General features: G+C 45.5%; 1 protein-coding gene across 2 annotated transcripts in view; it reads left to right on the top strand.

The window, feature by feature from the left end:
- RHCG (Rh family C glycoprotein) overlaps nt 1-27,583 on the top strand; it is a 384,997-nt gene that overhangs the window by 86,917 nt on the left and 270,497 nt on the right. The gene's annotated exons all lie outside the window — the stretch shown is intronic.

The following is a 27,583-nucleotide window of genomic DNA, read 5'->3' as shown; positions in this document are numbered from 1 at the left end:
AAAATAGTGCTCTCCAAATGAGGTTTTGTGTAGAGATATCACAACTAGGAAGAGGTCTGTAAGCAAAGCTCCTTTTGAAACAACTCAAGTGTAGTTACTTTACTGTACATTACAGGGTACAGAGTAATGAGAAACCGCCGAGAGTGGGAGTGGCCTTCCCACTAAGTGATTTATAAATATATTAGCGATAGCTGAGGGTTCTCACTGTTCTTGAAAATAGAATCCACTCTAATGGATATCTTCAAAAAGACATTTAAAAAAAAAAAAAACATTACGGTGAATGCCTCCTGTTTTTATGGTGAAATGTGACAAACATCTGGCATTTTGTTCGCTCAGGCTTACAATATTTCAAGAGAATTCCCCCACTGATTTACACACTCGAAACTAATGCAAAATGTTTGAGTATGCGTTTAGAGTGTGAAACCCCATCAAACACTCCCGTGTGTAACTGGAGTGTAGAGTAGCCTACTGCGAAATGTAAATTATGTCGGCGTAATGCACGGATTTTCAGGAATTTCGTGATATTGTTGTGAGAACCCCTTTGCATTACGACAATGGGCCACGTTTAGTAATTGCGCCACCATTTGTGGCAAAATTATAGCACAGGAGTACAAGAGCAACACAAACAACCAGAATACGAATGTCTGCTGTTTCCTGCGGTTATGTTTTCCGTGCAATTTTTTAACACAAAATGTGCCCTTATGTCAAAAACTGATGCAAGGATGCATTTTACGCTTACAATCCTGCTAAAAGATGGAGTTTCATTTCATGTAGTACCTCACTCTGTTCCTTAATTTTCCCCATATTTTGCATTATAAGGCAAGTGACGTGAATGTTGCACACCCCTTGTGTTGAGGAAAGGGTTTGCTCACACTATCAATATCTTCCCTCTTTTAAGGACTGCTAAGGGGCTTTTGTATGTCAAAAATAAATAACCATGCACACCTTTTCCAATATACGTAGTTTCACAACGTTCCCAAATATCATTGTGAATTGAACCTCTTTGTGCTGAGTTATTATCTGTGAAGTAGGAACATCCCCTTTTTTGTCTAATAATTCTCAATAGAACATTAGGGGTCGAATTCCCAAAACTATTGTGCACCTACATTAAGCACAGAAGCACAAAAATAAGATCATCTGTGCAAATGGCAGATCCTGGTTGGCAGTTTTTGGATATTTAAAACATTTACACCCGCACATGGAATAGACTGGACTTCACACAACTTTTACTGAAGCACGCTTGGAGAACTGAAGCTGGATGAGCTTCCAGCTGTAACTTGGGAAAGTTTTGTGAATACCAGCAAGTCTGACAACCGTCCATAAACCTGCACCAAAGTGCGGTAGAAACTATAAAGGAGCAGTGTAAGCTTTTCTGTGTCAATTGGGCCCTCTATCTGAAGATGTATAACTTTTAAAATAACGACATTTCCTTTTACTGGTATTGAATTATCTGTCAAAAAATGGCAATGATGACAAAACCGTCAGGGTGGGCAGTTGTGCCAAAGAATGTGTGCAGTGACTGCTACATTAATTGCCTTTGTGAAAGTTACTGTCAAATCGAAAATAATTATACTCATAACTGAAGTGTCAATAAATGAAAAAACTAGATTTTTTTAAGGTCCAAAATTGTGCCGGTACTCAAGGTCAGTTTCTCGTTCAAGGTTGAAAACTCAAGAAGGCACACCTTGCTGAGATTTTTGGCACACAGAATATTTGTGTTCATATTGCGCAATATCTTCATTCTTACTGTCGAATCAGGCCGTGGCTTGTAACAACGCTAGATTAGCTTCCACTGAGTCGCATCCCTCACACAGGGACATCGAAACACGCAGACACACCTTGTTTATTCTGATTATGTGATCCCAGTGTCATTCTTTTATTTTAGGAACTTTCTGTACCACATTCTACATAATAAATGCATATAGGGGAGGCAGTTCGATGTCACGAAATAGTGCACTACATTCAGCATGCTGAATCTTTGTTGCAAAACGGCTTAGCTCAAGACCTATATTCTGCGGCACTTGTCATAAGGCGTCTCTTCCAAACTCTAAATAAGACCCTCGCTATGTTATTTGGCTAAGGGACCTATATCTTGGGACATACGCAATTACAAAAAAAAAAAAACTATACGCTCGGGTTCTCGGTGTTTGTGCTCGTTAGTGAGCTATATTTCATTTTGTTAAAGCATTTTCTACGTCCTAAAGACATAAATCGATTGGAATAAATATTTGCGTACCTTTCATAACTTGGCAAGTTCCTCCTAGGTTAAGTATTTGTGCATCTGCTCCGAAGTCATCGTTCAGCACACGTCGCGCACAGATGCAGAGCCTCTGACCCGCAAACCTGGAGTAAATGCACTTACCTGTTAGTGCACAACCACAGGAGTGTTTTTATCCGAACAAATTCAGTAGCGCTCTTTCTTTAATGAGGTTTAAATTTTGTTTTTATTGTAATAACCTCTTTCGGTATTTTCAGAAAAAAATACATCTGTCAAGGCTATGCTATCCAAAATATGAACCCAGCCCTTAGAAATGTTAGGAATGTCCTTGTCTTGTTACGCACATTTGGGTAGCAGGGACGCAACTAGCCCTGGCGTAGCTGGCGTGTCATTGGACCTCCGGCCGCTATTTAAACTGTACAGCAATTTTCGGGGTTCAGTGGGCCCCTCGGGCCTCTGGGCTCCGGTGCCACTGTACTTGCAGCAACAACTGAAGCTCGGCCCCTAGTGGTGTTGCAGAGTGCAATAGCAAAACAAAACATTCCCTACAGAATGCACGATCTGCCTAAGTGCTGCTATCACGCGCCCAGTCGGGCAAGCAGTGTAGGGAAGAACAGACTGTGTATTTTAAATTCTAAAGCAACTCCTGTGGGTTTCGGCCAAGTTAGAGCCGGTTGTTGTTTGCGGTCCGCTTGTCAGCTAAGTGGCGATGGTATCAGGATGTGAACGCTGCTTGTTAATTCCCTGGTAGTTTTATTAGGTTGGCCCAGTGCTTGTACGCACGCAGCTCAACCTTGTCCTTGCAGGTAATAACCATGTTTCCAGAGCTGATATTTCCAGAGTAGACTTAAATATTTACCCATTTTAGCACGTTCGCATACGAATTATTGCAGGTGTGATAGGATCTTAGAATGCTGTTCCAAACCGGTGAGGCATTCCACACCACGTACTATCGTCCTAAGATTGCTTTAGTAAAGAGGCCGATGAGATTAGTGGCAGTAACTTTTGCTAAATATGGTGCTGTGCAATTTGTTTTCCCATGTTTGCAATGCAGGGTTGCATTGCGTGAATGTTAGTTAACCTGGGTCATGGTGTTGTGATGGCAGTGCATAAAATAGAGAATACATTTCATAGAGTTTGGCGAGTGATACTTTCAGGTACACATTGCGTACAGAACGTACAAAAGGCATGCATAGATATTTACTGTCACAGTGGTAGCGTAAGAAGGGTGTTAGGTCGCCATGGACTACATGTTCCCAACGCAAGTGAGCGGGATGGCTAAGTGAGTGATATGTTTATTTTCTGAGTTGGTTGAATGCTGAGATTTAGTGTTGTTTGAGCATGTTGTATCGCGTTCTGCTCATGGTAGACAAACATCCGGCTTCATGTCAGAGAGAATCATGGTCTGGAAAGGCACATGGTCGGGTCGGGGACGGAGATTCAAGATGGCGAATTTGATTCTGTTCTTCTGACGGAGGAAAGTAAATATGACTGTTCCAATGACGGTGTTGAATCAGTAGTCCAGCATGCTCATTATCAGTGTTGATCAGGGACTCAGCCACCGAAACGGAGAGAAGTTGTCACGTTCTCCAGATGTTAAAGAGAGTAACCCTGGTAGCGTCATGGTGGGTGTAATGGAAGATTCCAAACACAAATTCAAATGGAACTGCATTCTTAGCTATGCTTGGCCGTGAGAAACGGTGTTAGGGTGTCCAGAGGAAAGGGAATGGGTGACGGGAGTGAGGAGGGCTTTATTGAGTCAAAGACTCAAATTACATCCTCCTTAGAGTCTAGCTTTAGAGAACAGAATCACATTCAGTGCATTATACGTGTTAGGCATATGCTACCAGGTCCTCCCGAGGGCACGCGCGTCCTTTATACACAAATATGTTATGTACAGTTTAGGCTGCCAGGGGAGGACGTAATCCTCCGTGTTTCCCACTTGCGTCTTGCCACCCGATAGTGGTCCATTGTGGTCCCATCACTTTCCCCCACCCCCCCCAACCTCCGTTCCTCACGCTGGACAGCAAGGCCGCGAGGAAGCAGACCAAGGAGGAGTGGAAAGCAGCTCCTCCCTTAGGGCGGAGGAACATCACCTCCCTCGTCAGAAGCAGGAGCTGCAAAACCTTTGAAAATAAAATGATAATAAACCACATTTATTATTATTTTATGCTCAAACGGGGCAGGGCCATGATGGTGGTGAGTGTGAGGGGAGTGCACAGAGCACTCCCCTCAGTGTGCAAGCATGTTTGGCCAGCCATCTCGGGCCAGCCAAACACACATGCGCACAAAGATTCTCTCCAACTCAGCACTTTGTTGCCGAGTTGGAAAGAGCCAGCCCAGGCTCCCAGTCTATGTTGGAGCGCCCAGCCAGGGCACTCCAGCCAATCATAACGCTGCTTTGAGCAGCGTCATGACTGGCTGCAGAGCAGGCTGGGAGCCTGCAGTGCAGCAGAGAGCGGTGGAGAGCAGTGCCACGTCAATGTAAGTTTAAAAAAAAAATGTGTATTTATTTTTTATTTTTATTCTATTCCCTCCTGCCCTGCCACTTTTCGAAGTCACTAGCCACAACTGTCTTAGAGGCATTTTCCGGAGAGCGTGACCAGTGGCACGAGCTGCAGTGCGAGAATGCTTTAGCCTAATTACAGCCCGTAGGACCAACAAGAGTGCAGCTGAGCTGCAGGAGAGCCGAGGTCCCCTTCAGAGGCTCTTCGCCAGTTGGACGCAGAACTCCTGGGCACAAGTACAGTCCGGCTAGACACTCACTCCGTGATAGTTGTGGGCGAACAACTGGGACTACAACATCCCTGACAACTGATGGCTATATGTGAGCCGCCGAGAGCAGCGGGTAGCCTGCGGTCTAATCAGCAGCCGCGCGATAAGGTTCAGCAGACGGAACGCTGAACGCCAAAGCAGATGGGGCCAAATGCTGCACCACCACAGCACCGAATGCTACACGAAGGGGCCCGGAGCAGGCGAAATCCAGTCTGCCATTGTGTACAGTCAAGTGGTGATCTAGAAAGCTCACAAGACTGCAAGTTACAATGCCACGCCAACACTCTGAACGGAGGTGCACAAGACCTCAGGCAGCCAAAAGTTGCGACCACAGGTCATCACCACGGCTGTGGCTAACCGCAGGCAGCTACAGACTGTGGGTGGCTGATTGCAGGGGTCTTCTAATCTGCTCTGTGGCATACTCACTGTAACAGCTGCCCAGTCCTACCTGTCCACCTAACCTACCAGCCCAACCACCCAGCCTGACTTCAGCGGTACACCACAGGCTCTCATGGGGGGGTTCGGACTGACCTCCCAGTCTCCATCAGAAGCAGCAGCAACTCATCAACTGGCGGTTGGTGCCCCGACATAAGGCCAGTAGAAGTCCAGTGGAAGACCACCATAAAGCCAGCGAAAGGCCAGTGCAAGGCCGCTGCACAAGGTGCTGACTTAAGCTCAAGCCAACTCAAGCAGACTCAAGCTGATTGACGCTGATATTCTGGCAGCCTCCAGGACGGCTATAACACAGTGTTGAACACAGGTTGTCCTAGGAGGTCTCTGGCCACTCCTGGGTGGGCCCACAACCACAGACAAGCCCACAGCTGCAAGGATCAGGCTCCCTGATACAGCTACAGCAGGTACCTACAGCAGTGACACAGCAGCAGGAGATAGCAAGCACATGTGTGGGTCCATGACCAAGCTTAGCAAAGTGCGAGCGCGGCAGTCATAAGTGGCTGTCGCCAAGTGCGCGCCCTGTTTCCTCCTGGAAGTGGCCCAGCCAGGGCTGGGCGCAGCTTGCAGGCTTCTGGTGCGACCCACTCGCTTGACCCCAACTGCTGGGGACTGCAAGTCAGGGGAACTCCAGGGGACTCCAACCTCCCATCTCCCATCACACTCTCACACTCACCCCACGATTACAAGAGGAGAAGGAGGAGCACCTGCAGACTTCAAAATCCTCAAGGGGGACCAAAAGAAAGTGTGGAGAGAGCTCCCTCCTTGTAATGGCACATGACAGAATGCAAAATTTTATGAGGAGAGAAAAGGCCGCCCCCAACAAACAGCAGAGGGGCAAAAGGGGGAAAACCAAGCAAGCCACAAAGCCCCAACTTACACCACAGGTGTCACCGAAGGGGGCAATGGCCTCAATGGCCCCAAAGGACGGTTCCCCTGGAACCCAGGAGAAGACACAAAGGGGAACCCAGAGGGTGAAGTGTGGACCCAAAGGGATCCCTGAGTACTTTATGTCACTGGAGAAACATACCAGCCACAAAATCGTCCACGGCGACTCAACCACGGGATCCCATCCTGGATGGAGATCCTTCAGTGACAGTGCAATCACCTGGGGTAGCTGCTTCCCTCCAAACAATACAGCTCAAGAATCAATGCCTGAACTTTCACTTCCAAACTCCCCATCCCGCTTGCATCCCTCACACAACAAAACTGGGTTTACTCTCCAGCCACTAAAGCAGCCAATTGCTCTATCTTCCTCCATAGTGGTAATAAACAGAACCATAGTTACTGACAACGTACCCATCAAAGAGCATTGCATTGAGGAAATTCAAAAAGGTAGCTGGTAACAGCTGGCCTCAAAATGATCAAGCCCAAGGTCAAATTTGCCCATCCACCCCACAGAGGCCTCTCTAACACAGGAGGAGTTAGAGGAGGTCTTCAACACTGACATAGACGAAGGGGATCACAAACAGGACCATCAGCCAATCCTTCACAAACTCGCTGTTCACATCAGAAACTACACAAAATCAGGGACACAACAACTCTGATCCTCTTCTGACAGGATGCAATGCTTTAAACAAAACGCTCACAGCCATAACAAACACTACTATTTTCAATACAGACAAACTAGCCATTCAAATTCAAATCTTGCAGAGCTTGGTTACCACAACTATGGCCATTGACAATAAGCTGGACAGATGATTAAATTCGCTAATCAAAAGAGCTCAAGCACAAGTGGAGGCTGACAAGGAGCTACCCACCCAGGTCCATCATAGCCACCACAGCCCAGTCTTGAATAAACTGCAAGAATCGCCATCAAGCATGTCAACAAAAGTAGTAGACTTAAAACAACAAGCCGAACAATGAAGAAATGGTAGGCTACGGACACATGATCAACCAACCCCAGGAACAATAAACATACCTCAAAAGGGAGTCCCTAACGCCACAACACAGCCTGAAGCATGCCAGGAACAGATGTTGGGAGCAATAACGGAAAGTCCAGAAAAAGCACACACCCAAGAAGAAGGCTCCTTTCCTCCAGTTCTGTCCAGGAAAAACAAGAAATGGCTAAGGAAAATGCACAATAAACCATTAATAGTCAGGAAATCAAAACCCAGCCTGCACACAGAAACCGATGCAATAACCCATTGGGAGGAAACTCGGAAAAAGAGTCAAGCATCAAAGAGGAATTGATAAAATGCTCGCCACCCTCCCAAATGACAGATAAAGACAAAGAGTGGCAACTATCCTCAAAGGTAGCAGATAGAAGAAGGAGCCATCTCTGTTGCAACCATGAACCAAGGAGTTCCTGGTAAAGCAGCAGCACCGGACAGGCCCAATAAACATCAAATAAACTGCCCCTGGTCAAACACCCTCCAGCAGTTGGCACCCTCCAGCTCTTTCTTTCAGATCTCATCCACCGGGTTGAGCCAGAGGGGAACAAGGGCCCCACCACCTCCGAAGGGGCACACCCCACATCATCTAATCTGATGGAGCTTCACATGAACTGCACCCAACCTGATAAATATGCAATTTCCAACCAGGTCACCCACCCAGGAGCAGTCCATGAAAAGACAAGAGATTAATTGAACAATCGTTCCGCAAAGGGACAACCGGGACCCATCACAAAGGCCATAGTCTGCTTGTTTAATTCAAACTGCATAGAGCAAGCACCCACTGAGGCAGAGCAAATAATAATAACAGATGTTGAAATTACATCAGCGCTGCACTTCACAAAGCCCCACATAACTGCACCAAATCCTCTGCTGAACTCAAAGGATAAGGGCACTCATACCCTTATCTTTCATCCCATGTATAACTCTCAGGGTCCTTGGGGCATCCTAAATAGAGGTAACCTCTTGAGAATCTGCAGTGCCATCCCAGGGCTAAAACAATTAAACAACAAAGATCTTGAGTACATAACCTTTCTAGCACCAAGTAAGAGCAGCACAAATCAGTGCACGGAAGCCTGTTAAGGCATGGAAGCCTGCCTTGGCAGCGCCAAAAAAGTGCAACTGATACTATCAAAATCAGAGGTGTTTGAACTTTCGGGTATAGAGCTTAAAGAAGTGAACAAGGTAAAGTACCCGGCATTCCTCATCCTGCATAGTACCAGGAGAAAATGCGACAGAACACTGACAGCAAACCCCAGAAATGTCACTCAGAGATCAATCATACAACACGTCAAGGGCGTTCTGCCCCCTTCACACTCAGACCAAGAGATATAATAATCTCTATCATGCAAGAACACCAAGTAATACAACTAGTCCTGCAGAAAGAGGAAACTAGTTGGAATAGATTATTCTCTCAACCCTGACTCACCCCTGCTCCCCAAGAGAGGTGTGGAGACCCAGGAACGTAAAAAAAATATTTCAAGCTCTGGATCACGGTCGAAACAATAATATCTTGGAACATGGCAGGGCCAACCAAAAGAACTCATGATCCAAACCTGGATTCCCTTTTGAGAAGCTTTGATATAATCTGTCTACAAGAATCTTGGTGTGTTGATGAAAATCCAGATTCCAAGAATTCTTTAGCCCAGCAACAAAAGCACAGAGCAAGGGACACCCCAAGGGAGGCCTTTCCACCTACATAACCACAAGTAAATCTTTAAAGGCAAGGAAAATCAACCAGCTTCCAGCCCACATGTTAGCCGTCATCACTGAAAACTGGCTTCTGGACTAGGTATCAACTTCGGTCATATTATTTATATCAACTCCAATGCGGCCCACAAACTGCAGTTATTAGACACTACGGAAAACGAACTGCAATCTCTAAATGCCTTGGACGGAAATGCATCCTGGCTAATCACAGGCGATTTCAACCTAAATATAGACAACCATGGGTACAGAAGTGCCAAATAGGGAGACTTAGATCAACACCTGGGCATTCCACAGCAAGTATCATGCTTCAGTGACATGGAATGGACAAATGCGATCACCCAATAGTGAGAGCCGTGGAGGCTTTAGGACTAAGGGCCTTGAAAGGTTGTTTCCTCACAGACAGCCCAATGAACCGAACGCACATATCAAAGAAATCCGTTAGCGCCCTGGATTACCCATTTACATCCATAACATTCTTCAAATACAGTCAAGTTATTAGCATAGAAGTAAGATGCAGAAGTGATCATCACCCGCAAGTCATGGAAATCATGAACAAAAACTATTACATGGCACAAATGCACAACATAGGGGCACAGGATCCAGGTAGCCATCCCCACCGAATAACATGGTCAAACCTGTGCATGGGGAAGTATGAGGTTTGGAAATCGAGCTTATTATCGAACCCAGGAACCCAGCCGGGCATAATCATCAGATAGGAAGCAATGCTAACCTCACTAAGGAACCAGCTAGCTCCCTTACAATTGCACAGGCTTGGACCCACACGGAATAAATAAACAATGGTTCACAAAATCTCTAAAGCAACAAAGGCAACAGCTCAATAAAGCTGAAGAGATCTAAAGAAACAACACATGTCACCAGACAACACGGTAACTTCCAAGTTTTAAGAAAGAAATACAAGAAGGCAGTCTGGGAAGCAAAGCAGGCACACCAAGACCAGGAATGAATCAAAGTCGTTAAGGCATGCCAGCCGCCCCCTTAGGTCCATCGTCAACCAACTGGAGCATGAGCAGCAGGGACCTTAAGCAACACCATGCCTGAAGCAAAGTGGATCAAGTACATCTCCGATATATACAACTCTCAGGAAGTACACATGCCTAAATTACGAGCCAAATCACTTATCCTTCGAAGTACAAAAGATTGAAGGACACCTTAGGCACTGCAGAACCAATGGGGACCACGGCCCAAATGGCCACCTCACGGGGGTCTTAAAACACGATCTGTAATTTTGGTCCAACCAATTTACTAATCTGTTCACTTCTTGCTTCACAGTAAATAAAATCCCTGATTCCTGGAGAAGGGCGATTCTCCACCCAATTTACAACAAAGGACCGTATGGGAACCCCAACAGCTATCGCTTGATCGTCCTCCTCAAGACTGATGCAAAAATATTTGTTGAGTGCCTGCTAGTGGAAATAAAAGACTGGGCTACTAGCCTGAACCTAATCCCACTGAACATTACAGGTTTACATCCCTCATGAAGCACCACTGACAACTTGGTAGAACTAGCACTGCTGGTAGAAAAGTATACCAAAAAGAAAATTGCCCTGTACACCTGCTTTGCGGACCATTCTAAAGCCTTTAACTCTGTGGAATGGCACAGATTGTGGAAAACAATTAGTGGATCCTAATATTGAACTGGGCCAGGGTAAAAGTTGGCAGCAATGGAAGAGTCTCGGCAAAAATTGCAATAGGAAGAGGAGTAAAGCAAGGTTGCACCATAGCCCGATGTTATTCAATCTATATCTTGCAGACCTGTGTGCACATCTGAACTCTGCCAGTTCCCTTCCCCCCAAATTAGACTACCAATGTCTAACAGCACTTCTTTATGCATATGACATCGTCCTCTTGAACCTATCAGGCACAGGGATGCAAAAACTGCTAAACATCCTGTATCAGTATTACAAATCCAACATGTTGCTGTTAAACCTGGAGAAAACCAAGGTAGTTATCTTCAGCAAGCGCATAGTAAAGAAAAAGCAGTGGCTCTGTGGAAACCAGCTTGTGGGCAGAAGCAGTAGCTACAAATATTTGGGAGTCTGCTTGCAGGAAAGGTGGTCTCACCGCCTGCATTAAAAACACCCTGAAAGCCAGCATGGCATCACAACTTGCAGCCCTTCAAAAACTATCCACGAATCTGCAAAGTCCAACCTGGAGGCTGTTCCTCACGGTGATCAGAGCAAAGTTCTGGCTTTGAAATACGGGTTAGAAAGTTATTCCGGCAAGTTTAATGATTTCTTGAACATCACTCAGAGTAAAGTTTTCTGACTTCTCTTCAGCGTACCACACAGCTCCCCACCAGCACAAATCAGACTGGAATTCGGGCCACAAGACCAAGCCCTGGTACAGAACGGAGCTATCCTTAAATATGCCTCTCTATTAAGACAAATGCCCCCAAACACACTAAATGCACTAATGGGGGAGGAAGAGGAATCAGGCCTGACCTCGCCGGATGACTCAAATTTATGGTCTGACAAAATTGCCTTAGCAATCAAGCAACTTCAAGCAGAAGAGCTGTGGCAAAAGTCCTTACCGCATAAAACTTTTAAAAAGTTAATAAATAAGCAAATCAAACAGCTATAGTGGAGCAAGGACAAAGACAAGTTCAGGTCACGATCCCACTCATGGCTGACTACACGTACAAGACACAGACAGCTCAGGCATACCTGGGAGAAACACTAAATAAATTCCTGAAAATAAAGGTGCTGCACGCCAGGTTGGGTCAACTCCCCTCACTGGACATGGTCCCAAGAAGGCGCAAACCCTCACAAAATGGAAAATGCAGGCTATGTGCATACCATCAGGAAGACTTTCAACACCTTCTATGCATATGCCCTGCACTGTCACCCTGGTGCAAACTGTACCTCAAAAACATGTTCAATGCAAACAACATCCGATCATGCAGACAAGATATCCTATTTTGCCTCAAAGGACTGACATTTCAGCACATGGCACGTGTAGCAAAATGAATATTAAAAGCAAAACCCTTGTTAAAGCATGCGTTGTTAAATTTTGGAAGCTGAGGGAGATATTCATCTTATGTCTAAACAACTTCCTTTTCAGTAATCTCTCGCTCAGCCTAGATGCAGAACATTACGGACAGCACAGAATGCAAGAGGCAGTTTTCAAGTAATTATCACCCCTGATGAAACAGACATCATTTCAAGTGGGCTTCCTATACCTTGGCTAGGGCCATCGTTTTTACTCTGTGTGAGATAGAAATCCCTTGACCATTTATGTATATTGTTGACTGCAACAATTTGTATTAATTGTGCAATAAAGGTGTATCATATCATAATCATGATATGATGCATGCTGGTGAGAGGTATGTCATGAGGTACATAGGCAGGTTTGCCAGAAAGAGGAAGTTTTACAATTTTAAAGGCTTTGTTCTCTCACTTGAAGGCTTTTGATCTCTTGTCACGAAGAGTATTCTTGCAGTGTTTGTGTTTGTGGGTGTGTGGTACCTTTTTTAAGTTGTTTGGTGCTAAGGGCACAATCCTGTACTATTTGTAATTTGAACTACTCTGCGTGTCATGATCATATATCTTTTTTGCCCTTCCCCGATCCAGCCCTTAGTCTGTCATTAGATAGGCCTCCCATTGGCTTACAGTGCAGCTGGTGGGCCTGGGACCAGACTTCAGTTCTGAGTCCTTCCCAAAGGCCGAGTCTGGCGGGAATATGTAAAACTTCGGCTATAATCCATGACCGCAGCCATATTCGCGATGGGCAGGGTATAGAACCTCGAGTCACAAGTCCTTAGCTTGGCTTCTACTGGTAGGAGTGCAGATCTCTGCACCCCTTTCCTGTTCCAGTCACTCTACTGGAACTCGTGACCACTCAACAAACTTTACTCCCGGCGAAACTGTTAGATTTTCGCAACTTACCTCTGCGTTTCTTCCAACGCCAGGAACTAGTAAAAGAGAGATTGAGAGAGTCAGACACCCCAGGAAAGGCGATGCTTCTCTCTGTGGCAAAAGAATGAAAGAGCTTAGAGCACTAGCATCTTTGGATGAACTATTCGTTTGAACTTTTAATTTCTACTTTTGAACGATTCTCTTGAGGCATTGCATTTTGGTCTGACGAGAGCCCTGCGGACCTAAAGACAATTGTGATTAACCTTGAGTGCTATATGTTTGTTTTTTGACTCCGAAGACCTTTTTTGAAAGTCTGAAGGAGACGTAAAACATTGTGATCCTGTGGCACGAATGTTAGGATTTAGAGCAATATTATGTTTTTGGAATTAGTTTGTGCTAAGATTGAAAATGTAACTAACTTATGTTCGCATGTATTTAACATGCACTAAACTCAAGGAGCCTTGCCTCTCAACAAGGAGCATAGACAGTCTGAAGGACGATGCTTCGCGCACCTGACTAGGCAATTACATGCATGTTCAAGAACCGCCTCATCATATGATCTCTCTCTCCTCTCACTTCCGAACCCCATTCCCTTCTGAGACATCTGCCAATCCTGGATGTTATTCCCTGCATAGAATTTTGCCTTAGTGTGGGAAGTGAGTGGGCAGTCATGGCATCTGCAGAAGACTTGTGATTCAGTTGACTGATAAAGTGCAACACTTGGTCCCAGTACTAACACTGATTTGTACTATGGAATCCATTTTAGGAGATAAATGAGGCCTTCAACTAGGGTGACCAGATTTTGAGGAGAGAAAACCGGGACAGGTCAAACATAAAAGAAGGACTAAAGACTTTACTTTCACTTTTATATCTGGCCTGTCCTGTTTTTTGCGTAGCTTTGTGAATGTGTGCCTATACGTGTGTGTGTGTGTATATATACCTTATTATATATATATATATATATATATGTATATATATATATATATATATATATATATATATAGCTATGGCTTGACCTCCCACCCTGTACTCTTAACCCGCCCCCACCCACTTCTCTCTGCTCCCCACTCCCTCTCTCTGCTGGGAGCAGACAGGGGACGTTTTTGCCTGACAGAAACAGATAAATTACTTTAATTATTTCATACTTTGTAGGGGTCTGTTAAAGGAGAGCATATCTTTAACTTATGCTTCCCTAGATGATCTGATCTTTGATCTAAACACCAGGACATTTATTTAAGATTAAGAGAAAGGTCGGGCACTGGGGCAGTCCTCTACAAACTGGAATTGTCCTGGGAAACCCGGGACTTCTGGTGACCCTACCTTCAGCTCAAAAAGCCTTCCAAACGAGCTGCAAAGAAACCTACTTACACACACCACCTGTTCTTTTTGCTTTTAGGACTACCCTTCTTTTGAACCTCTGACATTAATGAATCTCATGGAGTGCCATTCACTGTATACCTGCTCTTTTAAAATAGACTGAGTGCTTGCCACCAATGCCCACCTTTTAAAACAATGTCTGCTGCTGTGCAGCTGAAGTGCCTGCCACCAATGTCTGCCTTTTACAACAATGGCCCTCATTATAAGATTGGCGGCAAATGCCGCCTACTGCCACGGCTGCGGCTGCCAACATACCGTCGCCGTGGCTACCAACCATCCATGGCATTATGACCATAGCTGGAATTCCCCCAGAAGGCTGGTGGAATTCCGGCTACGCTTATGGCAGCAGACGGCAGTAAGGTACCGTATCATGTTCCATGATACGGCCTAGCAGTGTTTTGCTGGGGGGGGTGGGGGAGACCCCTATCAGTGCCAGGGAAAGAATTCCCTGGCACTGATAGTGCCTACCACCATGGTTTCCCTGGTGGTACAGAAACCACAGAAACCATGGCAGTGGACGGGGTTAAAATGCCATGGGCGGACTAGTGACGCCCGCCGGGCTGGAGGCTCTAATCTCCCGCCCAGCGGTCATTACCGTCGTGGCAGTTGGTGTGTTAACTCGGTGGTTTGGCTTTGGCCAAACTGCCAATGTCATAATAGTGGAGATATGTACCGCCAGCCTGTTGGAGGTAATACCTTCACTATTACACTGACCGCCGGGATCATAATGACCCCCAATGTCTGCTGCTGTGCAGCTGTAGTAAGAGGATATGGATGGTTTGCAAATGAACACGTCCAGTTATGCATGTGCATACGTGCCGAGGCTGGATGAATGAGAATACTGTCTCACTCAGTCCAGTATCTGCACACGGTTAGCCTGTGGTGATGACCTGTGCAATCGTTAGAATGAGAGTGGACATTCACAGTCTAACTGCAGTGCGTCAAGCATGTGTTGCTTCACTTTTAATGATAACTACGCTTACAGAGCTGAGTGCTAACAAAACAAAGCACTATTAAAAAAAATAAGTTTTCTGAACCATTCTAAAGGTGGTTAGATAGTTAAGTGACCATGTGTCCAAGGAAGGGAATGCTATTCAAAGAGAGCCAACACAGTAAAACTCTGGCCTCCAAATTTCACCTTTCGAAATTTCGGCAGACAGTAGGTTTGCTGTGGCTGAGCACAATGTTCTTTGCGGAAGGTATATAGACGTATGTTTGGTATGAATTCTGGGGCCAACCTATGAAGAGCTTTGATAACCAAAACATCAGCAGTTCTGTCATTTTGCCAGTCTTGTTTCTCAGTTTGCATTCCGGTCACTGGGGTGTTTACATATAAAAAATAAGGTATTTCTTTTAAAATAAATCCATGGGCTTGGAGCGCTTTTCGAAAATATCTTACATATAACTGCTTCATATTTACAGACAAAAGGACTGGATAGGCAAATTCTAAGTAAAGGCTGACCAGATAACTTCCACATATCAGCGCAGAGAAGACCTCGACAACGGTCTTGATAGGCCGATTCCTTACAGATTGTTGAATCGATTCATCTAAAAATAACTGTGCTAATGCATCTAGATTGAAACTACATCTTAAAAGTATATTCAAGATCCCTGTTAAATGCCTACAAGATCATGTAAGCGGGGCTGCTGTCCCATCTCCACACGTTTTCAATGCAGTGAGTATGAGGCGGATACAGCTCACATCTTTGCCACCTATACCTATTTAGCTCCATACTGGGCAATGGTATTTGGCAATATTTCAAGTCATTCAGTTCAGCGTGCTCCCAACTCCAGAATTGTTTGTATTAGGAACTTTAACATTAATTCTACATAAATATGCTGGCATAAATTTCAGGTAGACTTTGTGTTGCTCGTCTTTGGTCGGATCCTTCCTAACCCCCATGTGGTAACTGCCTGGAAGAAGGAGTTTTCAGGTATTAGGAGGCTAGAGCCGGCTATTGTTAAAGCCATTCCAGCAAGACAAGGGTTAAAACAAAATCTGGGATATTTCTTTATTAGAGTGAATCTAACTGATAAGCAATGCCATTTAAGCCCTTCATTGTGTGATTATACTATATCGTTTAAATCTATACATATTTTTGCTAACTCATAAATTCTAATGTAGCCTGATGGTAATTTCTATGATTGACCCTGTAATTTCTGTTGACCCTGTTTATTTTCTCTTTCTACCCAGGCATCTTTGCTTGAAAGTGTGATAACGTATGTAATACCAACGTAACATCTCCTTTTTTGTAGCTTCTTTGCATAAACAAAAAGACGAAAATGAAAACCAACTACGGATTTTAAATTGCATGCTCTCTTTGGTGGATATTCAGTGAACCGGTGGCGTAATGCGAGTTCTATCAGGAGCATTGAAGGGTGATCTTGCTGCCACATTTTTAATCTTCTGTGGTCCAGCGATATCGTATTTCGGAAGCCCAAGATTTATACTGCTGACATAGTCGTGCCTTGCTCCAATTACTGCTGCAAGGATCATCTTAAAATCCTCTGGTAAAAGAAAAGACTTCAGTTTCCTCGCAGTCATGAGTATAAACATACATTTAGACACATCACATTGATTTGACGCTTCAACGAAAGCTGGAGATCCACCAGAATGCCAAAGCTTTTAGCAGATGGTTTGAATGAAGGAATCTCTTCCATTTCTATGGGCTAGTATTGATTTGACCAAAAATCCACATTTTTACTCACGACTACTCCTTTGTTTTATCTGCATTCAAGTTTAAATTATTTTTTCCATCCATCTGCTGATAAAATGCATTATTTTCAGAAAATCTTCCTGTATAGGAACATGAGTGACTAAAGAAAATGGAATTTGAGAATTGTCCGCACAGCAAACAAATTGGCATCCCAAATGTATTAATTCGTTTATTAAAGGGTGAATAAAGAAGTGGTGACAAGGCTGAGACCTGTGGTACTCCATAGCCCACTCTAATCAAGTCAGCCCGAATTAGTGACAGCTTTACTTCTTGCATTGTATTGTCCAGAAAAGAGGCCAGCCTGAACATGGCACAGTGTCAAAAGCTATGGATAAATCAAGCAGGACCAGTGCCTAAGGACGACCAGCGTTGAGATCCATTCTTAAGTCAGCAGTGACAGATAGCATTACAGTATCAGTGCTATGTTTTTGTTAAAAACCGAGGAGCCAGAAAGTTGGAGGGAGAGCAGTGAAATAAATCAGCTCCAAGAAGCATAAACATGTCAGCAACCAAGAGGCCTGAAGAGGATACTCCTATGGCTAGAGCCTACCACCAGGAGCAAAACAAGCCAAAAAAGCAATACAATCATCCTAAGAGGGACCAAGAATACCTCATATGTTAGTTCCCCTCCAGAGGCCCAGGACTGACAAAGGTTGGTCATGTGTTGGGCCCTCCTCTTAGTATTTCTCAAACTCCCAGGGGTATGCTAAAGCTTGATTGAAAATTGCCTCAGGTGTGCATATAGCTCCTCATTTTATGTAAGTTGTCCTCAGGGGCCCCTTTTGTCCCGGGGATTGACATTAAGGAAGAACCAAGTGCTCTTGCACTCTAAATCTATAGTTGTCTGTAGAGACCCTCTATGTCCGAGGGACTAATATCAATGGTGTCTCACCCTGTTCCTGAATCTGCATGCTCCCAGGGAGGGCTAGAGGCTTGGGAGCATTGCTCTGTGACAACATCTGCTTCCCATGCCTGCATCAGGGAGGAGTGGAGTACAGCAGTACAGCAATTCTCCACCCATGCTAACTGCAGGTTGGAGAGAAGAGAACTGTTGACTCCCACACTGGGATAGATAGATAGATAGATAGACAGATAGATAGATAGGTAGATAGATAGATAAATGCCAGAAACCTCTTTTTCTGGATTATTGCACCAATTCCAGAGTGCATCAGAGTTGGATTTTCTGGTGCATCCCTTCATTTTACAGTACTTAAGAGGGAATGGAAGGACTTGGATAAAATCATTTTGGCCCATTTATGACAAAATCATATCCTCTTAAAGATTTGCAAGTGAAATTACTAGATTCCATTTCCATTGACTCTTTTGTTGTGAGTCTGGTGGGTAGGACCTCCTTGACAGAGGATGGTATTATCAAGGACATGACTGAAAAGAAGGTGGACTCTGCCCTCAGAAAGGTTTCTTCTGGTTCTCATTTGGCTTTGAGACCTGGAATTTATGCTTATTATGTTTCCCAGTCTTTGTTGTCGGATATAATGAAACTGTTTAATGTAGTGGAGGACTCCTCTGAATGTTCCTCTTTGCTAGATCAAATTGAAAAGCAGGTGGATTTAATGTTAAACATTGTTTTTGATGTGGTTCGGGCTTGGGCTTTGACTTGTAAAGCAGCAAGGTGTAATCTGGTCTTGAAAGATTGGTGCACTGATACTGTCCAAACGTCCTCTGCTTTAAGGTTATCTGTTTAGGGGTCAGAGCTGTTTGCCTCAGAATTATAGGAGAAGCTCTATACATTTTTCTAAAAGGAAAAGCACTCTTTGTCCTTGAAGCAGTCTGGTGCTGATATATTGGATTTGCAAAAAACAGCCAGTTTTTCATCAACCTTCTCAGCATCAACAGCAGCAACAATGTACTCTTCAAAGAATATTCTATCCTAAGAAGGAGGGGTAGAAAAAGGCAAAGTCTTCCACTAATCATTCCTGACCAAATGGACACTCCTTCAAAGTTTGCGGTTGAAGGCAGACTTCTCTATTTCCAGGTGGCATGGGAGGCATCTATTTCTGATAAATGGGCTCGGCACACTATCAAGGAGGGCTACAGGATCAAGTTTGTGACTCTTCTCTTCTGGTGGGGAAATCAATGAGTGAGTTTTTGATGAACCTAAAGTCTTTAAAGAGGTTTGTGGTGACACTACCCTTCAAGATGGACACTTTGCAGCAGATATTTCCTCTGGTAATTGAAGACCATTTCATATGTACTCTGCATCTCCAGGATGCTTACTATCATATGCCAATTTATCCACTCGACCAGATGTTCCAGCGTTTTTGTATTCAGAGCCAACAATTTCAGTTTCAAGTCCTGCCGTTCAGCCTCGAAATGGATCCTCATGTATTTACAAAAGTGGTGGCTCTCTTGATTGCATTGTTTCACTTGCAGGGAATTCACATCTGCCCATATCTGGATGACTAACCCCTCAATGCTACATCCCGATCCCAGCTATGTCAGGAGCTTAGAGTAATTTGCTACTGTGTCTACAGCCATGGCTGCCTCCTCAATGTAGTGAAGTGCAAAGATGGAGCCATAGCAGGATTTTACCTTCATTGGAGGCAGGTTCCGGGCCCATCTCAACAGGGTCTTTTTTCCAGAGTCCAGGGTGATAGCATTGTGGTCCCTGGCTCTCCAGATGTTCATCAACTAGTATCTTCTGTTAAGGCATTGGTTGAGGCTTGTCAGACACCTGGCAGCGGCTGTATTCACGGTCCCTTGGGCCCGGTTCCATCTTCTCCCCTTTTGAAATCATCTGAATGCCTGGTGGAGCCCAGCTTCAGAGGACTTCAATCCCAATAACTCAAGACATTCAGCAGGAGATTCTGTGGTGGATGAGTTCCTCTTGTCTTTCAAAAAGGATTATTTCTTCAACTAGACCTCGCAAAAGTACTGACAACGGATGCCAGCTCATTTGCTTGATAGGCTACACTGTAGTGACAGTCTCTTCTAGTCAGGTTGTCCTTTTCCAACAGCAGACACTCCTCCAAATGGAGGGAACTCAGGTCTGTGGTTCAGGCACTCTTGGGTTCCCAACAGATTTTAAGGTGTTGCAATCTGGTGGTCCAGACGTACAGTATGGTGGCCATGGCATACCTCAACAGCCATGAGGGTTCCAGGTCAAAGTCCTTGAACCTGGCTGCAGCTCAATTGGTCCTTTGGGCAGAATGCCACCTGGTGTCCTTTTGAGCTCTGCACATCAAAGGGGTAGACAATGTGCTGGCAGATTCCCTAAGCAGGGTGTTTCCTTCATCCAAGGAGCTGTTCAAAACCAAAAATGTTTTTTTCCAAATGTGTGCTGAGGTTTTGTAAACAGGCTCTGGATCTATTTCCTTCCTGTCACAATGCTCAGGTTTCTCGATTTTGTGACAGGGGTCCTCAGGTGGAGGCCTGAGTGGGTGAATGTCTTATTGATACCTTGTCCAAGATCTCTTCCAAATGCTTTTTCCCCAATACCATTAATTCCTAAACTCCTGGGCAAGATGTTGGGAGAGTGCAGGGAGTTATTCAGATGGTCCGATTTTGTCGGTTATGTTTTCCTCTTCTGAAGTACCTTCCTATTCATGGTCAATGGTTTCTACCTTTCTTCTCCTCTCCTCTAGTGGGGGTGTCTCATATTCACTCACTCCAGAGATTATTATGGCCCAGATTATAAACACGGTGGGAAAGACCGCACCGTCGGCAGTGGCGGTAACTACCACCAACAGTCAGGCGGTCGGGCTGCCAAATAATGAAGCACATGAAAAACAGGTAGCCTGAAAACCACTCCCGCCAGCAGAGGAGTGTCAACAACGACGGAAGAGGCCACCCACAGGCCGATGGAAAGGCCCCACCCGCCTACAATATAATGAAGAACTAGACCACCGTCAGTTCCGGGGCGGGAACCACCACCACACAAAGCAAGGCAGAAATTAACCAAATAAAAGGAAACACTCACCGGAGGCTCACACAACACGCCAAAGCAGACATGGAGAGAGAGTTTCAAATCATGCCAGTCCTGCTCCTTGCCATATACCTCCATGACCGAGACCACCAATGAAGACGACGACTGTAAGTACTGCAACCTACTAAACAAGGGAAGAAAGTGCACAGTTACATACCCACCCACTCCACCCACCCCGCAACACACTCACAACCCCTCACAACAGCACAAGCCATACAGCCCAGAGCAAGAGGTACTTTCCGGACACAAGGCAAATTAAACCTGCCCAAAGTACACACATCTTCACAACACCTCCCACAATGAGACAAGGAACCACGGATCCAGTGTGTGCCAACACCAACACTGGCCACACAAACTTTATTAAAGCCCCAGGAGGAACAGAATGTCCACATTAGGCCAATGGCCAGTCCATAGCTAAAAGGCTGATGGGCCCAAATGGCCTGAATTTGACTCCCACATGTGCACATGGTACTCCACCATAAAGGGGCATCAATGAGGCAGGTGAGTGGCGGGGTGGGCACTTATGTCAGGGAGGGGCTTGGGCTTACGTTTGGGAGGTGGAGGGGGTTTGGGTTTTGTCTTGGAAGGTGGGGGATCGGCCTTGGACTGGGGTGCGGCAGATGTACCTGGGCCAGCACGGGGTCTCTTGCTCACAGGGGAAGGTGCATGGGAATGTGAAGGGCGGATAGGGCCGGATTTGGACGTGGGAGGAGTGAACAGGGCAAGGAGGTGGGCACATTTAGGGACGAGACCGGGTGGGCCGGTGGGTTCAAAAAGGTCTACATGAGATAGGAAAAGTTTCTTAGGGGCAATCGGGGTGGACCTGGAGGAAGGTGTGGGAGTGGAGGTAGAGGGAGTGGTCGTAACAGGTGTAGGTGTGCGTGACGTTGATGCAGGTGAATGTACAATATGCTGAGGTGTGGTGGGTGTGTGTTGGGTGGATGTCTGGGAAACTTTAAGTGTCTTGGGAGGAGGGGGATGGACACAGTGGGACAAGACAGGCTGCCAGTGTGAATGGATGTTGTCTGGGTGTCTGCAAGTTTGGTGAGTGTGCTGCAAGTGGAACTCAGAGATGTTGTGGTGAGTGCAGGTGTTGTGTCTGGGGTGCATGACTGGATATCTGATGTTGTGGCGACTGCAAGAATGGGACCAGAAAGAGTGAATGAAGGTGCAGTGCCTGTGAGTGTGCATGTAGAGGTGACAGACAGAGAGGCGGAATAGGTGGACACACTTGGGGAAGTAGATGTTGTGTGTGCCTTTGTATGTTGGCTGTGTGTATGCCTGTGATGGAAAGTGTAGTGCTTGTGTTTCTCTGTGTGCTTCTTGTGTGTTGAGGTGTGTGCATGGCTGTCAGAATGTGTGCTTGGTACGGGTGAAGGGAGTAGGGTGCTGGAAGGGATAGAGGTGGTTGAAGGGCGGATGGAAAGACCAAGGACACTGGCTGCCATCAAAGAGGAGGCTAGAGCCCGAAAAGATCTCTGTAGGCCAGACACAGCACCAAGAATGCCATCCAGGTAGGCATTGGTCTACTGCACCTGTGATTCTAGACCCTGGATGGCATTGCCGATGGTTGTCTGCCCTACAGAGATGGTCCTCAGGAGGTCAATAGCCTCCTCCATGAGGGCAGCAGGGCTGACTAGGGCAGGGGATGAGATGCCTGGGGCGAAGGAGAAGCCCACCCTTCTGGGTGAGCGGGCATAGGCAACTGGGTGGGGAGCAACTGAGAGGGTGGTGGTGGAATGGGGGTGGTGGAAGATGACAATGATTGGGTGGGCCCACTAGGGTCTGCCACCACCAGGGAGCTCCCATCAGAGGAGGTGTCAGAATCACTACCTCCAGTGGTAGTTGCCTCCCCCATGGTACTCCCCTCGCCCTCCAACCCACTGGTCCCCCTGGTGTCGCTCAACTCTGTTTCTTTGGAACAGTGGGCCGCTGCATCCCCATTCGCCGGTGCCAACGCTTCCTCACCAGATGATGCGGATGTACACAGACAACACAATAGAACAGTGGTGGGGAGACAAAACAGGAGAGACATTTGTAAATAGCTGAATGGATGTACATAACTGGTTTGTACATACTCCCACCCAGCAAATATACCACCATGCAGCAGCTACAACTATACTCATGGCTGTGCTCCTGACTAGTGGCCACAACTCTGGTATACATCCATCTCCAACATCACAGAAGGACCTGAAGAACTGCAGACCTGTCCCTTATCATCCAACTGCCCATGGGGGCCAATATACTAAATGACATCTATCAGAGTCCCTGCCACTAGACAGCATACATTCTACAGCACCCTCAGACATCCATCAAGGAGGTATAGTCGTCTCTGTACTCACCCCCTTGTGTCTGATGTGCATCCTTCAAGCTCCCATCCAAGCCTGGATTCACCACCGCCAGAATGCGGTGCATTACGGGGGTCAGGGCCTGACAGGCACCCCTTCCTCGTTGGGAGGACTTCCCCAGCTGGGCCTCGCAGGTCTTCCTGGCCCAGCGCTGCAGGTCCTTCCACTACTTCCTGCAGTGGGTGCTCCGCCGGTGGTAGGCCCCCAGGGTCCGCCCCTCCCTGGCGATGGCCTGCCATAATCCCCTCTTCTGATGGGCACTGACCTGTAGGGGACACACAGAAAAGTAACACAGCGGTCAGACAATGCCCGTTTGATAAAGCTGGCTATGCGTCCTCTATAGGACTGACACTTCAACAGCATCACAGCACCTCACACACGCAGTATGTCATGCATTCCACGGCTGTACGGTGTCAAATCATGCACACATTTTTACAGCCATCTAACACCATTACACACATTCATTCCCCCCAATCCGCCTACTCACCCGTACCTCTGGTCGACCATATAGCTTGGCGTACAGGGGTAGGACCCCATCCACCAGCTTCTCCAGTTCCTCAGGGGTGAAGGTCGGGCCCATTCCCCTGTCACTCAAGCCATTTCCAGGACCAGAGTCAGGACACAGCAGTACACTCAGTGGAGTACTTGCATGCACGTAATCCGGGAGTCAAGTGAAGTTGGGGTGACGAGATAGCGTACGCTCCACGGCGCTGTGCACCGTCACCGCCGGCGACGATCATGATAGGCCCATATTCCCCATTGACAACCATGTTAACCAATGAATGTTTGCACGGCGGTGAACACCACCTTACGCCATTACGACAACCACTAGTGGTATGAGATCACTTCACCTGCTACATGTCTGGATTACTGGTGGCAGACATTTTGCACACTACTACACAGTTATTAATTTCTCATTGGCCCCATGCAGGCCCTATGGACCCCATCCCCCAAAAACATGGACAAAAAAACATTTACTCACCACAATAGCCCAGATGTATCAATGAGGACATGTCACTCCAGTTTAACATCCTACAATGCATATGTGTCATCGACTTGTTTGCCAGCAGTGCTGAATACTCAACATGTTGAGCAGATGAATGTGTGTCCCTCACATTTCTTCTCCACTCCTCCTAGGTACAGACCCATGTGTCGCGGGAGGGCCCCATCGGTGTACAGACCGCTTGTTGATTTGGAGACCATGGTGGAGCGTAACATCATTATCAATTACAGACTCACTCATGCTACTATTTATGAACTTAGTGCATTACTGGATCCAGCACTGAGACCAGCTAATCGGAATCAGCATGCCATCCCTACTGAAGTGCAAGTGTTCTCTGCACTCCATTTCCAGGCCACGGGCTCATTTCAGGTGACAGTGGGCATGGGTGCTGGTGTTTCACAGCCAATGTTTTGCCTCATACTGTCCAGATTCATGAATGCATTTGTACGACACCTGTGGTCATATGTGAGGTTTCCCCAAAGTGCTGAACTCCCTGCCATCAAGTCAAACTTTTATGCCTTTGCCAACATCCCTCATGTGATAGGTGCCATCGAAGGCACCCACATAGCTCTCATCCCCCAGGGAGTAAGTGAACAGTTGTACAGAAACAGGAAGAACTTTCACTCTATGAACATTCAATTGGTGTGTACTGCAGACCAGTACATCTCACATGTGAATCCCATGTTCCCTGGATCAGTCCATGATTCCTTTGTGCTGAGGAGCAGCAGTGTGCCACACATGATGGGACAACTACAAGGGGACAGAGGATGGGTCATAGGTAAGTGTGTCTGATACATTTTCTGTACATAGCTAACAGCCAGGCTGTCTGCAACTGAGGGTTGTTAGTTACAGTCCTGTTTTACCCACTTTTGCAGGTGATTATGGCTTTGAAGATGTTCTTCATGATCATGACTGCTGTTAAATAAATTTGATGATTGGCTTATCTTACCAAAGTCAAAGTTTGCATCTATTGCCTTTTACTTTGGCCTGCTGTACTTGTCATGGTCGACATTGTGTCTCTTCCTATGTTTAGCTATTTTTTTAACATTTTCTTAAATACGATTTTTAGCTACTTTGTTACTGATTTTAGCTTGGTTTTAGTTCAGAGCATTTTTAGCTTGGATTCATTCGCCATCCATGGCATCGTTCTATGGCGTCATACTTGTTCCGGCAATTGGGAAGGTATAGTGAATCCTATTTTGTTTCAATGGGAAGCAGGAGTTAGCTTAGTCTTCTGGCTTGCAGGCCTGTGCCCCCATCACCCAGTGACTTGTCCCCTACTTAGCTTGCTCTGTTTTAGTGCAATTATTTATGCATATCTTTCAAAGATGGCTGCATTGTTTATTGTTAGGACAATGCTTTAGTTTCACGGTATCAGTACCACTCTGCTAAGGCGTCACTGCCAGCGCCAAAGATAGATAAGATATAGGTATTCACATTAGGTACTTCCCCCTTTGTGCTTTTAAGGGGAATTGTTTATGTAATTGCAACCCCAAGCATGTCTTCTTATCTACTGTTTGTGAACAGACCTATGTTAGGGGTCCAATCAGATCTGTATAAATGCACCTTTGACAGACAGATAGTTAGAGGGATTGCTACCAGATGCCATCAACGCTATCCATGCTACAGGTCACCTTGACGCTGACACAGTCTTCGTGTCCTCACGGAGTCTGATCTAGAGACCTCATTCCAAGGTAACGAGGGTTGGGGGTCTCTTCTCATGGACATGGTACTGCCAGGTTAGGTTTAACACACCTAGCTCTCTTTAGGTTAGGGGTTAGGTTCATCATGTTAGGGTATTATGAGATATTTCATATCTCATGAAATTTTATGTTATTGCAAGATGGTGGGGGCTTTGTATTCATGACTCTTGTTTTTACCATTCTGTTCTCTGCATTATTCATTATCCTAATCATTGCAGCCCATGCAATTTATCGTAGATTGCCGTATTGTTAATAAAAACCTATTGAAACTTTACTGCATCTCTTTCATTGCCTGTGTTTGATTGAGACATGTTTTTCATGTGAGAAAGCGGCAATCTCCGTTTAACCACAACCATCCTGAGATGTTGCATTCTTGAGTCCATGCGTAAAGGCTACCACAAATCACATTTTACTGTTTGGGTTATCGGTGAGGTACTGCTTGTGAGCCGGGAGGGTTTGGATGACAGTTGTGACTTGTTGTAGGACTGGCATAGTCACCTACAAACATAAGTACTGTCTTCCTTAAACCAACAGTCTTGCCTAGAGCAAGAGTCAAACTACAACACTAGTCTTTGACATCACTGGTGTTGTGTTTAAAGGTCATATTTAGTATTGGCCTATAGACAGCTTAGATGTTATGCCAGCCTCCTGCGATCCGAACAATTCACACACAAAAGAGTTATACACACACACACGTGCAAGCCCCCACCCCCACACACACCGCCCTATTTCTTATTTTTTATGTACTTTAGACTTGTGTGCATTCCCAAGGGTAATCCCCAGAAATGTTCGAATACATTCTGAACTAAACACTTTCAGCTCAGTGATTTTTCACAAGCAACTGGAAGTGTATTTTCTTCCCTATTTTGCACCTTTAAGATGCACTGAAGGAGTGTGGAGTGAGTTGTGTTGAAAATGTAGGAAAGTGAACCAAAGGAACCCACATGTTAGGAGAAGATATTTTGAAGGCAAAAAGAAAACAATTTCAACAGAATAAAATTTCTCCTAATGTCGAAACCCTAAGAGTGTACATTTTATGCTGAACCTAAACATGGTACTGTTTCAGCTGCCTTTGTAAATGAAACCATAGTCAAGCAAAGCGCCTCAGATTCGCAGTAGCAACACATTCTCATTCCGTATTGCCGCACTGGTAACACAAAGTTAATCTAACTGAACAAGGAAACTTTAAGTAAGACCGCCTTCTGAAAAAGTAAACTCCGAATGCAATTAAACAAGAAAATGTTCTCTTTTCTTGACTGGGCCTGTCTTTTTCTTTTTAGAAAGTAGAATACGTATAGCTAAGAGTTTATTAAAAGTCATGCTTCCAACAGTTCCAATGAACCCCTTCCCAATGTTATCTCAGATATTTTGAAAAAACGTAAATCCTTCATTAATCTTAGCAATATTAGAAAGTACCATATAAAAATGTATTGGGAGAGGAGGGAACAATGATTGCGGAAAAACACTACAGAGGAGAAAACAAGATGGGGAGGGTAGGTAAAGAGGAAAGTTCACTAGATTGGATTGTGCACGATGAGAAAGGTTGTGGACAGTGTAGAGACAAAAGAAATT

The sequence above is a fragment of the Pleurodeles waltl genome, chromosome 3_1 (genome assembly GCF_031143425.1).
Source record: "Pleurodeles waltl isolate 20211129_DDA chromosome 3_1, aPleWal1.hap1.20221129, whole genome shotgun sequence".
Taxonomy (NCBI): domain Eukaryota; kingdom Metazoa; phylum Chordata; class Amphibia; order Caudata; family Salamandridae; genus Pleurodeles; species Pleurodeles waltl.
Note: the sequence above shows the minus strand (reverse complement) of the source record. Positions and strands in the feature narration are given on the sequence as shown.